Here is a 15,634-nt window from a genome sequence, read left to right on the forward strand (position 1 = left end):
CCCGGGGGGACAGGCAGGGACCTGATGGGGATGGACAGGGGCCCAGCAGGGACAGCCAGGGCCTGCAGGGGAAGGCACAGGGACAACCTGGCCCCCCACGGCTGTCTCTGCTCCTCCTTGCAGGCTCCGTGGCCAGGCACAGTTTGTGTTCCTGGGTGCCCACCATCTCAGCACTTGCAGCCGCTCAAATCAGCACCCGCAGCTCTGCAGCAAAGCCCCAGCTCACCTGGCACACAAGGGATGGAGACAGCACCTTCTCGGGGATGGGCACTCACAGCTTCGTTCCTTCCCCACCATGGGGCTCTCCTTCCTCAGCAGCACCTCTGCTTTATTCTCAGGCTCACCTCCGGGTCACTTCTCAGGCTCACCTCAGGGCCTGGGCTCAAGGACAGAAACCTGCAGGGAGGGGAGATGATGTGCAAGCTGAGGGCTGCCTGCTTGCACTGGCCTCTGGGCTTCTTTCTCCTTCTACAACCATCCCAGAACTTAGCCTGCTTTTCTAACACCGCACATTTACAGACTCATGGCTGGGCTTCGCGAACGAAGATTTGGGAAGGGCTCTACCCACGTTTGTTGCAAGTGAGTTGGTGGCTGAAAAGGCCAATACGAGATAGGCATGTCTGGTTGCAAAAGGCACAACAGAAGGACTCCTCAGATGGTATATTCTGCAAGGCACGATCCTTTCTGTGTTGCCTTTACAGACTAACCTTGGAGATATATATGGACAGACATCTCTATCCCCCTGGGGATGGAGCCTCAAGCATGTGCTGCCACAGGAATGGGAATCAGAGAATCACAGAATCATCTGGGTTGGAAAAGACCTCTGAGATCATCAAGTCCAACCCTTGATCCAACCCTGCCATGCTTTCCAGACCATGGCACTGATGCCACATCCAGTCTCACCTTCAACACCTCCAGGGATGGGGACTCCACCCCCTCCCTGCCCAGCCCATTCCAAGGCCTGATTACTCTCTCAGCAAAAAATTGCTTCCTAATATCCAACCTAAACCTCCCCTGGCACAGCTCCAGACCCAGCCCTCTTGTCCTACTGCTGCTTCCTGGCAGAAGAGCCCCACCCCCACCTGGCTCCAACCTCCTGGCAGGGACTTGCAGAGAGTCAGGAGGTCTCCCCTGAGCCTCCTCTTCTCCAGCCTCAACACTCCCAGCTCCCTCAGCCTCTCCTCACACCATTTGTGCTCCACTCCCTTCCCCAGCCTCGCTGCTCTTCTCTGCACCTGCTCCAGCCCCTCCAGGGCCTTCCTGAGCTGAGGGCCCAGAGCTGGACACAGCACTCCAGGGGTGGCCTCACCAGCGCTCACTCCAGCCCAACAATCACTTCCCTGCTCCTGCTGACACACTCTTCCTCAGCCAGGACACCATCCATTGGCCCTCTTGGCCACCTGGCCACACTCTGCCTCCTCTTCAGCTTCCTGTCCATCCACACTCCCAGCTCCCTTTCTGCCTGGCTGCTCTCCAGACACTCTGGCCCCAGCCCGGGGGGCTGACGGGGCTTCTTGTGGCCAAAGGGCAGGACCCAGCACTTGGCCTGCTTGAACCTCATCCCCTTGGAATCAGCCCATGGATCCAGCTTGTCCAGGTCCCTCTGCAGAGCCCTCCTGCCTTCCAGCACATCAACACACCCCCAGCTTGGTGTCAGCTGCAAATTTGCTGATGAAATGCCTGGTTCTGCAGGAGCTGCAGATGCTCAAGGGGCAGCAGGACCAAGTCAGGGGCCTGGGGGAGCTGGGGAGGGGCTTTGGGGATTGGGGGTACAGACCAGGACAGACCAGTACAGACCAGCAGAAATCAGTACAGACCAGTACCTCCACACTGGTCCCTGGATCTCTCCTGGAGCCGGGCCATGTTGTCGTGGGACATCTGAACACCCCCCAGTGTTGTCCCAGTACAGCCCAGTGCCCTCAGTACAGCCCACTGTGTTCCTGTCCCAGGGTGCCAAGTGGTCCCTTGTGGGGGTGTTGGAAAGGATTTGGGGGGGGGCGGGGGGTGGGGGAGATCTGTGGGGGGGTTGGATGGGGATTTGGGGGTTTGGGGGGCTTTGGGTACATTTAGGGGAGTTAAAAGGGTCTTGGGGGGTTAAAAGGGATCTGTGGGGGGAGGGGATTAAAGGGAAATGGAGGTTAGGAGACATTTAGGGGGGAAAGAGGAGGGGCAACACCACAAACAGGTGAGTCCTGAGACTCAAAAGTCATGGATTCCCCTCAGAAATCCATCCCTGGACTCATCGAAACCTCCTCAAGGACACCCCAAATCCCCTCAGAGACATCAACCCCCTCCCCCCCCTGGACCCCTAAACCCTCTCAGTGACCTGCAAAACCCACCTGGGACCCCCCAAGCCCTTTCAGGGACCCCAAAAACCCTCTGGGACTCCCAAAATCCCCCTAGAAATCCCAAAACTGCTTCAAAGACCCTCTCAAAGACCCCCAAGACCTCTCGATTTCCTCGGAGACTCCAAAACTCCCTCAGGGATTCCCAAACCCCTTCAGGGACCTTCAGCCTCCCCCCTAAGTCTCCTCAGGACACCAAATCCCCTCACAGACCCCCCAAAACCTTTTCAGAAACCCCTAAAAGCTCCTAAGGGACCACAAAACCGCCTCAGGGACCCCAAAACCACAGAACAGCAGAAAAGCTTTCTGTAAATGAAAGGGCGAAGTCTGAGAAGGAGGAGACCAAGGAAAAACTGAAGCAAAGCAAAAAAATCATACTGGCCCTTGCAGCTTTTCCTTTACCTTTTTCTCACTTTTCCTTTTTTGGGGTTCTTTTGTTGGTTGGGTAGTTTTGAATGTTTTTTCCGAGGCACTTTCCCAGCAACTGAATCGACCATCCGGGTTCTTGGGAGGCCCCCCGGGCCCCGCAGCCCCCGAGAGGGTTCCAAGGCCCTGCGCTCTGACCCTCGGAACCCCCGAACCCCCGCGCTAAACCCTCCCGAGCCCTCCAGCCTTTCCACCCACAGCCGCGCTCCCCGCAACCCCCGAGGGGATCCCCAGACCCCGCTCTCCCGCACCCCCCCAGCTCTTACAGCACAATGCGGGCCCCGCCGCCATCACCGATTCCCGGCAGTCAACACGGCGCTCTGCGCGCGCACCGCGTTTAGAGAACACCGCCGCAGCCAATCAGCGCGCCACGCCTCCGCGAGGCACCATGGGCGTTGTAGTCCTTGCGGCGGGTCATAGCGGCCATTTGCACGTGAGCGTAGTGAGGATAATAAGTTTTTCGATTTTCTTCCTTTTCTGTCTTTTCTTTTTTTTCCTCTTTTTTATTTTTTTCTGCTTTCTTTTTTCCCCTTTTTCCTTTTTTCTTTCTCTTTTTCTGTTTCCACTTTTTTCTTTTTTCTCTTTTTTATTATTTGTCTCATTTTTTCCTGTTTTTTCTATCTTTTTTCTCTTTTTTTCTCCTTTTTTTTTCTTTTTCTTTTTTTTTTCCATTGTTTTCTATCAGTTGTATTTTCAAGGAAGACTTAAAGACATATAAAAAAAAATCTCCATGTACATGGCTTACAACAGATATTCTGGCATTGTTCCAGGTTCCTGAGGATTCCCAAGATCACAAACACGAAGACACCAAGGGTGGAAGCCAAGCAACTTTATCCTGCCCCTTGCCATAGTGTTCAATCCACACCCAGCCCTGGATTTCTGGAAAGCCGCTGGGCAGAAACAGGAGATGGAACTGGTGCTCAGCAGCAGGGGCAGGCAGGCCCTGCACCTTCCGTTAGAGGCACTTCAATTATCCAGGAGATCCAATGGTTCCAGGGCTGTGTGTCCATTCTTCAGCCATCCAGCCCTGGTGCGGCTCCGGCGCCGCCGCAGCCAAAAGCAACCCCGTTTCCCAAAAGCGCCGTGAGGAAGGACGGGGGTGGAAAACCCACGCTGGAGGTAAATGAGCACCATTAAAGGCAGGAGAGAGACCCCCCACCGCAGGGAGATTCCCACGAGTCAAGGTAGGAGACAGAGCCCTCAGCAGAGGCCCTAAAGCCCCGTTAGCGGGGATATCAATAGGCTGAGCAGCAGAGCAGATACAAATGGCAGGGAATACATTCTCCTTCTCCCCAAAGACGTCATCCAACAAGTCTAAAAGCTGCATTTTCAAGGTGTCCAAATTTAAATAGAACATTGCCATCATTGTCCCTTTGTCCCTACATCAGGCTCTGTTACTCTCCACGGCTGCATCAAAGGAAATGTTCCTTGCTTATCCCTATTGATCATCCATGACTTTCTGTCCTTTTGTTCCATGAGGGTCCACAGTGTAATAAGGTCCCTTTGGGCCCATAAGGCCCTGCAGGGTCACAATGGCCTCTTGATTCCATGAGCTTCCACAATCTCCAAATGTTCCTTTAGTTCCATGAGGCCCTGCAGTCCCTGAGGTGGTGATCGGAGCCGTCTGGGGCACAGGGACACAAAATGAGGGAGTTTTCCATTGTGGGGGAAGGAAGGAGGGAGCAGCAGAACTGGCCCCTTGGACACCTGGCAGGCAGGCTTTGGCTGGAAGTTGGTGATGGGGAGCTGAGTGAAGCCCCCACAATCCAGGAGGAAATGGTCAGGGACCTGCTCTGCCAATGAGACCCCCACAAGTGCCTGGGCCCACATGGGATGCAGCCAAGAGTCCTGAGGGAGCTGGAGAAAGAGCTGGCCAAGCCACTCTCACTCATTCCCCAGCAGTGCTGCAGAACTGCACAAGTCCCAGCTGACTGGCAACAAGCAAATGGGATGCCCATCCCCAGGAAGGGCCAAAAGGAGCATCTGGGGAACTCCTGGCCTGTCCCATTGACCTCAGGACCGGGGAAGTCCATGCAGCAGATCCTCCTCAGTGCCATCCCATGGCACGGGCAGGACAACCAGGGGATCAGGCCCAGCCAGCGTGGGGTTGGGAAAGGCAGGTCCTGCCTGACCAACCTCATCTCCTTCTCTGACAAAGGACCTGCTCAGTAGCTGAGGGAAAGGCTGGGATGTGTCTCTCTGGAATTCCAGAAAGCCTTTGGCACCATCTCCCCCAGCATCTCCTGCACAAACTGGCTGCTCATGGCTTGCCCGGGGAACTGTTTGCTGGGTGACAAAGTGGCTGATGACCCAGGGAGTGGTGGGGAATGGAAGGAAATCCAGGTGGGGCCGGTCACTAGTGGGGTTCCCAAGGGCTCAGGTTGGGGCTGCTCCTGTTTAACACCGTTCTTGATGGTCTGGGCCAGGGGATCGAGTGCCCCCTCAGTAAAGTCGTGGACAACACCAGGTTGGGTGTGAGTGTGGATGTGCTGGAGGGCAGGAAGGCTCTGCAGAGGGATCTGGACAGGCTGGATCAATAAGGCCACATGTCAGGCCCTGCCCTTGGCTCCCAACAACCCCCTGGAACGCTCCAGACTGGGGGCAGAGGGGCTGGAGAGCTGCTCAGCAGGAAGGGACTTGGGGGTGCTGCTTGACAGCGACTGGATATGAGGCAGAGTGTGCCCAGGGGGGCAAGAAGGCCAAGGGCATTGTGGCCTTTGTGGAGAAGAGTGTGGCCAGCAGGAGCAGAGAACTGATTGCCCCTCTGTGCTGGGCACTGGGGAGGCCCCACCTGGAGTGCTGTGTCCAGTTCTGGGCCCTCAGTGCAAAAAGGCCCTTGAGGGGCTGGAGCGTGTCCAGAGAAGGGAACAGAGCTGGGGAAGGCTCTGGAAAACATGTCTGCTGAGGGACGGCTGAGGGAACTGGGCTGGTTGAGTCTGGAGAAGGGGAGGCTCAGGGGGGACCTCATTGCTCTCTACAGTGACCTGAAAGGAGGTTTTAGTGGGGTGAGGGTCAGTGTCTTCTACCAAGGCTGTAGTAAAAGGTTGAGAGGGAATGGCCTTAAATTGCATCGGGCAAGGTTCATATTAGATATGAAAAAACCCTTTTTCCCTCTGAGGGAGTGTTCAGGCATTGCAACAAATAGCCCAGGGAGGTGGTGGAGTCTCTGGAAGTGTTCAAGTCTGTGGTGGGTTGACCTTGGCTGGACACCAGGTGCCCTCCCAGCTGCTCTATCACTCCCCTTCCCAGTGGGACAGGGGAGGGAGCAAGGTGGAAAAAAACAACTCGTGGGTTTGGATAAGGCAGTTTATTTAAAGCAAAAAGCAAAGCGATGCTTGTGCACGCAGAAGCAAAAGACAGCAGGGTTTGTTCTCTACTCCCCATGAGCAGCCATGGTCGGCCACTCCCGAGGAGCAGGGCTTGGGTACCTGTGAGGGTTCCTCAGCAGGCAGCCATCAGACAGTGAATGCCCCCCTCCTGCTCCAGGCCTCAGCTTTTAGAGCTGAGCTGACCTCCCATGGTCTGCAATGTCCCTTGGGTCAGTTGGGCTCAGCTGGCCTACTTGGGTCCCCTGCCAGGCTCTTGCCCTCAGCTAAGGAAGGAATGTCCCAGTGTGGGTGCTATGCTCAGCAGTGCCCAAAACACTGGGGTGTTCTCAACACCCTTCCAGCTGCCAATGCAAAGCACAGCACTGGGAGGGCTGCTGTGGGGAACTGAACTGCAGCTCAGCCAGACCCAACCCAAATATCTCGGGCACATATTCTATAGAATCCATCCTTAGGTGTTGTATGATAGATCTATAAGATATTACAAATAATAAGCAATAATAAGGCAAGTGTCCTCCTTAGGGACACACACTTCAGATACATTCTATTCCATTGACACAGAGCAAGGAATAAACCCAAACTACTCCCGGGGTTTGTTCCCTGGGGGTCTCTGCAGCAGCAAGCACAGCAACACACTGACTGCTCTGAGGTGTGCAGGCATTTGTGGTTCTGCCTGTCTCACACACACACAAAACAGTCTGGGGTAGTGATGCCCTCGGGACCCCCCCCCAACCTTGCTCCATCTAAAGCCATGGAATTTGTCTTTGTTTCCCTTGGGTTCAGGGTCAGGCTGTGCCTGTGTCCAGCCCAGAGGCTCAGAAAAGCATTTCTCCCGTCCCACTGCAATCCTGCTGCAGACAGGACCCAGGCACTGGTGGCACTCGCAGTGAGTATTTCCAGGGGCTCTCTGAAGGAACACAAGTGTCTGAAGAAACCAGCACAAGTGTCCACAGAAGTCCCAGTCCTTCATCTCTGAATGAGCTCGTTCAGCCCTGGAAAAACCATCTAAATTTTATTTCCATGGATGTCTAGAGATGAGTTAAGGGGAGCTCAGACCTTTGGTGAGGAAGGGCTTGTTAACTCTTGAGCATTTGAACTCAGCCTTTGTTCCTGGTTTCTTCCCACTCTTTCAGAGCAGTTCATTTCCCAGGGTGAAAGCTCTGATTCCCCAGCACAGTCAGGTTCTCCTGAGCTCAGGAGGTTTCACTGGTCTCATTTTTCTCCAGTATTAATTCTGTGCCAAATTCTTGCTTCCTAGGTCAGTGAAATGTCAGAAGATAGACAATCTCACCTCGATCTTGGAGAGAACACTTGTATGCTTCTTTATTAGATTGAATTCTTCCCTAATAGTTCTGGATGACAGGACACCCATGTGGAAAGTCCCTTTTCTGGTTTTCAGGACTTAAAATAGATGCTTTTCTGATGTCAGTATTTATTGTAGTGTTATTTATTCAACTGTGAGGGTTGAATTGAGTGTTCCTTGCACCTTTAAAAAGTGCAACCTCTTTCATCTATTATTTTAAAAAACATGCATCAAATGTCAGACGACACAAAGACAGCATGTAGAGATAACCCTGATGTAAGTGATGATTCCAGTCTTCCCATGCATGGATAAAAGATTTCCAAGGCTATGTTACTTGGCAGTTCAACATGAACTGGCTGTTTGTTAATCAGAGAACATGAGAAGAACAAAGGAGGGAGAACCAAAATATTGAAAAAGTATTGTATAGCTGGATGTCAAGGGGGACAAGTAACGTGGGGGTGGATGAGTGTCATGGTTTGAGATAGTCCCCAAATCCAATTCCCTAGTTCCATCCCCCCTCCTACATCTCAACCTAATGTGAGATGGGCTTTTCCAGACAAAACACACCAGACTCAAAGTGGGGGAAAGGGAATATATTACAATGACTGTACAAATAAATACCATATCACATTATACACATGATCACAAACTATCTCTACCATAACATATGTATTTACAATGGATCAGATCTCTTCTCCCCTCCAAATAAAAGTCCAGGAGGGAAAGAAGGACAGATCCCTTCCAGTATTTAAGCAGCAGCATCTTCTGAGGCAGCAGTCTGTCTGTCTTCTCCACATGCAGCAGCTGATAGCTGGCTTTCTTCCAGCACTCAACGAGGGAGATATCAAATTCCCTCGGCCCCATCGCCTCAACCGAGGGGTCTTCCGTGGGCTTCGTAACCCCAGACAAGGTCGTATCACCATGTCATATCACGAAGACACAGGGGGGTCTTCGTGACGGTCTGGTATCTCCAGGAGACTCAGCTCCTTCTTGCAGGGCCTTTGTGCCCTGTCTCTCAGGCTGCCACCGTGGCAGCAGTGCAAGGGGGGGGAAGAACCAAGGTCAACTCCCCCTGCATTCCATCTGGCCGTCCCGGTCCAGCTCCGGGACGCTCTGAGCTTCTCAACTCCTCTCTCTCCGGTGCTGCATGTCTAAAACTCTTCTCCTAAATAGGAGTCCATCTACTCCTCCTTTCTCGGAGGTCTCAAAGGAGTTTGAGGGGCTGATACAGTCTTACCCCAAACTCTGTCTCTCAGCTGCTGGTTCTCTTTCTCCTGGCTCTGTCTTCCAGGAGTCTTCTCTGCAGTGCTGCATGTTTCTGTTGCTCCTTCAGTTCAGGTCTTATCTCCTGGCTCTCTGCCACCGTTTCTCTGGTCAGTCCCGGCTGCTGTCTGTGCCCATGGAGAAGAACATCTCCCAGCATAACTACAGGCACCTAGCCCAGCTTTATGCTGTTCCAGGTCCCTGCAGCCCCCCAGCCAGGGGCTGGGAGGCCCCAAAGGGCCCAAGGGGCTTAGAGCCCCTTCCTCGTGGCTCACAACATGGCCACCTCTCCAACAACCACCAAAACTACAACTCTTCTCTTCCGGTCTGGTTGTGATATGTTTACATTTCTGCAGGAGCGCCCATTGGGCAGAACTTCAAAACTTCTAGGGGTTTCCACCCCTTGGGGTCTACCACTTTTCTCAGCCTCTGGGGGAAAACAAGGTCCAAACCACGACAATGAGATAAAGCAGAGTCACGGAAACAATGAGCCCTAAGAGGGCAAAATTTGTTTCACTTTGTTTCCTGTGACTTGAGTTTGCTGGTAAAGGTGATACCATTTTGTATTCAGGCAGAGAGCATGTTCTGTAAATCTCGTCAGTCCCCTGTTCCTGGTGCCGCAGTAGATGAAGTCGTTGGGTGATGATGTGACACCGCCACAGCTCCTCTGCCTGGGATATTGCTGGAGGCAACAACAAACCTGTGTCCTTGGCACAGGGGAAGGAATTTAGTGCTTGAGGGATTAAATTACACAGGCTCCTCTGTGGATCAGCTTATGCCTGGACAGTAAGAACAGCAATAACATTCCTAATAAAAATGCCAGAGTGAAGGGAGCGGAGGGGGAGCAGGGGCAGAAAAAGGAAGCAGAGAAATGAAAGATGGGCTGGGGCGGTCGGGGGTGGGGGAAGGCAGGCTGGAGAATGCCTTGTTTTGTGCAGCAGCTGTACCAGCTCCACGGCAGATGTCGTGGGAGCTTCTGCCACAGGGACATGCACAAACAGATGGTACCAAAGCTCGGAGAGTGGCTGGGGGCTCTGGGCGTGGCTGCGCTCTCACCTCAAGCCAGGATATCCCAGGGCAGTGGAACAGCAATTCCTGTCAGCTCACAGCAAAGATTATTGGGGTTTGCACTGGGGAAATATTTACACTCCAGTTTCTTCTGGTTTTAGAACTTTGAGCTTGCAGTCGGGTAGAAGGGCTGGCGGGGGAGTGGGAAGAGACCTGTCGGGGTTGACAGAGAACCTGTCAGCAGCCTGGAAAATAGTGACGAGGAATTTAAACTTTTAGGAAATATTTACTGTAATGCCGGACAGAACAAATGTAATGCAGCCCAGACCAAAGGTCACCAATCAAAATGTGAATAGTGTCACCAATAGCATGTCACAGCATGCACAGTGTCTTCAGTGTCACCAATAAGAGTGTGTGCAGTGTCTTCTGTATTACTATTTAAAGTATATACAGTGTTTTATGCTTGAGACTTCTGACCAATTGTGTTGTGGCACGATAGTGTACAAAGAGTATAAAAGAAACACTTGAGAGCAATAAAGAGCTTCCTGATCACCTTACACCTGGACTATGTCTGATATCTGTGTTGCTCTGGCCGTTCCGACTTTATCAACGACAGAGACCCATTTTGAGGGACACATCTCATCCCTCAGTTAGATGGAGCTAAACCCCTGATCTTGCTTAGGAATAGCTGCTGATGCTCAGTTTTCTTCTTTCCCTTCTGCTTTAGTGGGATATTACATTTCACTGCAGTATTTGTGATACAATGGTATGTCAGCTGGAATGGTTTGGTTCTTACAGAAAGCATAAATGCATTTTAAGGAAGGTATTTTTACATGGGTGAGGCCTCCAAAAAAACCCTGAAAACCCAAAAGGTAATATAAGTGCAGAATAAAGTGAACTTTGGGGTTTTCTTTTTAATTCTTGGGTAGAAAAGCCATCACAGTTAGGGACAGCAATTTATTGCATTGCTGGAAAAAACCCCAACCAACAAAGAAAAAAAGAAATCTGAATTTGTTTTCTTTCAGATTTTTTTTTTATCATAATAATCCTTCAAGTGAAAAGAGCTAATTCACTCTTTCTAGAGAAATATTTTAAGTGTGATTATCATAATATCACAGATGCTGAAAAGGTCTAAAATAGGACATTGACCTTGAACGTGTTCCTGTGTTTAGGATGTGGTGCTTAACATTCAAGAGACAATAGAACTGCAACTCATTTATTAAGGTATAACCTCAGAATGTTAACTCTTGCTCTGTAAATACATGCCACAAGGATTGTAGAAAACTTGCAGTATCCCATGAAGCACATGTGGTATTTTATCGGTGTAAATATGGATAAGATTTTCAAGGTTTCTGCTGGCAATACTCCATAACTAAAGTAAGTTTTCTCTTTGGTACTGCACTAGTTTATGATTTAATTTTTACTGACATTCCACCAGTCATATTATTAGCTTCACCAAAGGAAAGGGAAATAATCCTGTATTAATTAAACAGAGCAACTGAATTCCCTCAGTCACCTTATCCTTGGCTGTCTGAGACAGTGATGCACTTCAGTTTCCCTAAAGAAACTTCCACTAAAAAAAGAGCTTGGGGTCATAGTGAGATATTCATATTGAAGGGTGTGCCTGAATTATCTTTAGGGAGGAGACCTTTTTTGGTGGGTGACAGGCAATGTGCCTGTGGCTCCCTTTTTCTGTCTGGGTTTTTTTTCCCTTTCTTTTTGTCAGAGGCTTTGGAAAAGGTGTTTTGTCAAGAGAATAATATTCATTTATAGCAATGTGAACGGTTTCTATCCTGTACCAGTGAAGGCAGTCATCTAAATACCCATACCCATGGCCTTGAAAATAAAACAAGGAGAAAATAGGGAGTATTTGTTTGAGACCAGATAAACTGAATGTAGTTCAGTAACAAGGTAAGGCAATTGCTGTTATTTCACAGAGACATTTTTTGTATGCTGGAACTGAGGGCAGCAGCAAAAGCTAAAAGCCTTGCTCTGGGTATTTGTGAACACACTGTGGGTAAGTTCAAAGGAGCATTCAGAGATTGTGTTGTGTGAGCCTTTTTCCCTAAGATCAAAACAAGGAGTAATTAATGCTCAATACAGCAGATGGCTTTCAAGTCATAACTTGGTCCAGTTTGTCCAACTGTGTCCAAACAGGTGAGGAAAATCTGGAACTTTAGAAGGGTTAGTTTTTTACCTCATTAGCAAGATATCCAGGGGTGCACCAAGTGCCTGCCAGTGAGGAGCACAAGAGATGAGCAGACAGTGACAATATTGTTCTAATGTTAATCTCCCAGGAGCACAGAGTGAGATCACATCTGAGTTATGTTTCTTTAATTAGTGATTGTGAATAAAGAGAAAATCACATATTTGATGACACTTTAGTATTTATTTCACGCTCTGAACAATAAGGTATTTTCCAGCTGGACTTTGAATAAGGTTCCATGGTATATTGCAAATTTCTGTCTCAAGTTAACAGTCTACTTCTTCCCAAAGAAATTCTCAGCAGCTAACACCCTATCATCATCTGGCTCTTTCCCTGATGGTTTGAGCTTGTTGCTCCTTTTGGTAAATACCCATTTGACACAATGCACTAGGCAGCTTCTGCCAAGTGCCACTGAATCTCACTTCTTCCCTTGCCTTGAGGTAGTTGTGCTTTAAGAATCTGGCTCTTCTGAAATGTCTACAGTATTTCAATGGGAAGAAGCTTCAAGATGTACTGTTTGGCACACATGAAAAATTCCCTGCACAGAGAGCCATGGAAATGTAGGTGCTGCTCAGTAATGCCCCTTGACTGGGACAGGCACTGCTGACAATGTTTTCCTTTCCACTGTTTTCTACTGACTCCCTGTGGGAAGATTTTGCACTGTACAGTTTGATAAGTTAGTGCAGATGTGTGTTTACAGGCATGTTCTTATTCTGTATTCCTGCATAAAATTAAGTAAACTGATACCTGGCTTGAGCTTTTTCTTTTCCCCATAGTACTATTTTTATTTATTTCTACAGAACAGCTGGAGAAAATGAAGGTACACTTAGCCCCGGGTTACTTACTGCTGTAATCTCTTCACCTTTTTTCTTTTCCCTTCCCCCAAACTTATGGGTAACTGTGAAACCCAAGGTCAGGAATGTGGTTGGAATTTCAGGCCCCAGTCTGGGGGAGGTGACACTTTCGATCCCCAGGGGAAGAAGCCACTGCTTTGTTTGTCAACATGCAAAGGACAGCCCAGGATTTCTGGTTCTCCAAGCAGCAGCACTGGCAGGGAAGAGCTGCTGGCTTGGATGGAAGAGGGTTGAGAGAAAAGTAGTGATGGCTCACAGGGGGAGAGGAAAAATGTGTTATTTGGGGGTGTAAAGCAGGGGGGATGACAAGCTAACAAGGTAGTGGAAGAGTGGAAGCCAGGAGTGGGAACAGGAAAAGGAGGGCTTAGAGGAGACAGATCAGGACAGGAGAGACCATCATGTTTCAGCCCCTGAATATCAAATCTTAGGAGATAATGAAGGAAAATAGAAATAAAGCTCACCTGTCCTTTGGTGAGTTTCCAAATGGATCAGCTGTCATATTTTAAGGAGGGTGTATTCCAGGGAACTTAACACAGAAAAATGACCACATCAGATGACACATGGATAGGGATTCCTTATGGGTGATTTTTATATAAGAGAACACGTACACATGCAAAGATTTGAAAGCATTTTAGAATAAAAACTATTGAAAAAGGGCCATTTTGGGTATAAATCTATAAATAGTCACTTGGAGAGATACTCAGTACAAACAACATATTTGCATTTTCATGTTTTGCTCCTGTGCACATGTAAATCAGTTTGTAGGACCTGTATTTTGAGTTCATACAGTCATTGTATTGAAGTTCTGATTTGATCCCAAAATCTCTGTTTATCAAACTGTTACTTAAAGAAGATGTTCTAATACAGTACTGTGGGTTAGTACCTCTCATTTTAAAATTTGTTAAAAACAGATTTTTTTTTGTCTCTAAGTCTCTTTTTTTTTAAGTACTCTGTTCTACAGAGTACTTAAATTTTACTCTACATTTCAGAGCTTTTTAATCCAGTGCTCACAAGCACATCTACATCGTGATTACAGAGTTCCCATTTAACAATATAGAGAGCAGAATGCTACTGGTAATGAAGCTTTTACTAAAGTTGAGTATGGACATTGTGTTGGTACTTGTTTAATCAGGGACCTTTCATATGACAGAGAAGAACAACTCTGAGCTGGCTCTAAATGAGGCTGAGTTAGTCCACTCTAATCCCTGCACACTTACAGAGCAAATGGATCAGTTCTGGAGCTTTTATTTCTCTTTCTTATATCTAAATACACACACCTAAACATCCAAATATTCGCACAGGGTGTATCTATAACGTAAATATATATATATATGTTACGATGCAGCTCTAATCTGTACAGGAACACACAGAGCTGTATTCGCTCCCAGTTTCACCCATGATGTTAAGTAATAGATTTGAGGGCTCGTTTTGTTAGCAATGGCTTTTTTTGGTTTTTTTTAACTAAGTAGAAAAGGAGGCTTTAAATTTTTGAATAGTTAATTATATAATTTTTATGGTTTTATACATCATATTATATATACATAATCAAATTCCAGCCCGCCCGCCCCCTCCCCTTTCCCCCCAAAGCAACTCGCACGACAATGAAAAGCTGAGTTACCCGGAGGCTTCGGCAGCTGCGCTTGGCGTCATTATGGTTTGTTTTCCCCGGCGCCGAGGAGTTCCAAAGGTGAGGGAAGCGGCGGCCAGGACAGCGCGCCGGGAGCCGAGCCCGGCTGCCGCCCCGGCCAAACTCCGCCACCGGCGGCGGGGGTGCAAACTTCGATCCTCTACCTTTGCGGGCAATCCTTCCCCGGGAGCCTGCCAAGGGACCTGCCGAGGTTGGGCCGGGCGGGAAGGCGAGCAGGGAGGGACAGGGAGGGAGGGAGTGCGGGCAGCCCCCACAGAGCACACTGCTGGCTCATGTTCAGCCTCCTGTCGATCAGGACCCCCAAGTCCCTTTCCGCCTGGCTGCTCTCCAGCCACTCTGTGCCCAGCCTGTAGCGCTGCATGGGGTTGTTGTGGCCAAAGTGCAGGACCCGGCACTTGGCCTTGTTGAACTTCATTCCATTGGAATCAGCCCATCTCTCCAGTCTATCCAGGTCCCTCTGCAGAGCCCTCCTGCCTTCCAGCAGGTCGACACTCCCTCCCAATTTGGTGTCATCTGCAAATTTGCTGATGATAGACTCAATCCCCTCATCTAAATCATCGATAAAGATGTTAAAAAGGACTGGACCCAGCACTGAGAGGAGTCCGTGTCTGCTCCGTCAGGCGTGGGGTAGAGTGGAGTCCATGTCTGCTCCGTCCTGTGGGGTAGAGCGGAGTCCGTGTCTGCTCCGTCCAGCGTGGGGTACTTGGCACGGGAGACAGTCCCTCGGGAACAGGCTGCTCCACCGTCGGTCCCCACAGGGTCACAAGTCCTGCAGGAGCTTGTTCTGCGTGGGCTCCTCTCTCCGCGGCTCTGCAGGGGCTTCCCACGGGCGCTCGGCCTCCTTTGGGCACCCCCTGCTCCGGCGTGGGCTCCTCCCTGGGCTGCAGGGGGGTCTCTGCTCCATCCTGGACTCGTCCACAGGTCACAGGCCCTTCAGCTCAACTTCACACGGAGTTCCAGCCTGTCCAGTGCAGCAGCAATTCCCGAGCCTCCTGCCAGCCCGGCCACATCGCCAGGGCTGTTGTCCAGCATTCCCAGGCACAGCACAGTGAGGTGATCAGAGCTGAGCAGCTCAGCAGCAGCGACAGCAACAAACAGCCACTAAGGAGCACCAGACTGACACACAGCCAGGAGCCCTAGACAGCACCAGCAGCTGTAAATTGCAGCACATCCCAATCCCGCCTGTCAGGATCTCCAATGCTCCCAGCCCCACCTTGGACACCAACAAAGGCTGTTGTGGTTTCACCCCATCCAG

General features: G+C 50.0%; 1 protein-coding gene and 1 long non-coding RNA gene across 3 annotated transcripts in view; one reads left to right on the plus strand and one right to left on the minus strand.

Moving 5' to 3' along the window:
* The window catches only part of LOC135405349 (zinc finger protein 70-like), a 431,851-nt gene that overhangs the window by 43,055 nt on the left and 373,162 nt on the right, over nucleotides 1-15,634 (plus strand). The window lies entirely within an intron of this gene.
* On the minus strand, nucleotides 9,129-14,606 carry LOC135405698 (uncharacterized). Of its 2 annotated transcripts, XR_010425957.1 has the most exons (4): nucleotides 14,350-14,606; nucleotides 13,193-13,257; nucleotides 9,720-9,884; nucleotides 9,129-9,442 (listed from the first exon to the last, which is right to left on the minus strand). It is a non-coding gene; the product is annotated as an uncharacterized LOC135405698 (long non-coding RNA). The 2 variants fall into 2 exon arrangements; XR_010425956.1 differs by having other exon boundaries at nucleotides 9,129-9,884.

Source organism: Pseudopipra pipra, chromosome W (assembly GCF_036250125.1).
Source record: "Pseudopipra pipra isolate bDixPip1 chromosome W, bDixPip1.hap1, whole genome shotgun sequence".
Lineage (NCBI taxonomy): Eukaryota > Metazoa > Chordata > Aves > Passeriformes > Pipridae > Pseudopipra > Pseudopipra pipra.